Genomic DNA, 406 nt, shown 5'->3' with positions numbered 1-406 from the left:
CCGGCCGCGTCCTGCCCCCCTTCCCCGCTGCTGGCGCCCTCCAGTCCCAGTCAGGGACCCCTCGCTGTGGCTGGATGGAGGCACCCAGACGTCCACAATCTCTTTCTCTTCCCTCTTTGAAGTGGGGTTTGGTCTCCTGGTCTAGGGGGTTTGCTTGGGGTACGGGTGGCAGCCTCTGCCTTGCAGGGAAAACAGCGGCCGGGATCTTTCTGAGCTGTGGATCACCGATTCCCCAGCTCCGGCGTCGGCAGAAGGTCTCTCCGCTGCAGTTAATCCCACCAAGGAGGGGTTGCCCTCCCCGCTGGTGGGACCCATCCAGCTGAACGCTGTGATTTCAGGGCTCCCTCCAGCACTGACAGGCTGTGGGCAGAGGTGACCGGAGACAGACACGTGCCAGCGTTGGTCA

At 63.5% G+C, this 406-nt stretch overlaps 1 protein-coding gene across 1 annotated transcript in view; it reads left to right on the top strand.

Moving 5' to 3' along the window:
* Positions 1–406, top strand: part of TWF2 (twinfilin actin binding protein 2) — a 14932-nt gene that overhangs the window by 12864 nt on the left and 1662 nt on the right. The window lies entirely within an intron of this gene.

The sequence above is a fragment of the Antrostomus carolinensis genome, unplaced genomic scaffold (genome assembly GCF_000700745.2).
Source record: "Antrostomus carolinensis isolate BGI_N321 unplaced genomic scaffold, ASM70074v2 scaffold30943, whole genome shotgun sequence".
Taxonomy (NCBI): domain Eukaryota; kingdom Metazoa; phylum Chordata; class Aves; order Caprimulgiformes; family Caprimulgidae; genus Antrostomus; species Antrostomus carolinensis.
The sequence above is the reverse complement of the archived record's forward strand: the minus strand, read 5'-3'. Positions and strand labels throughout refer to the sequence as shown.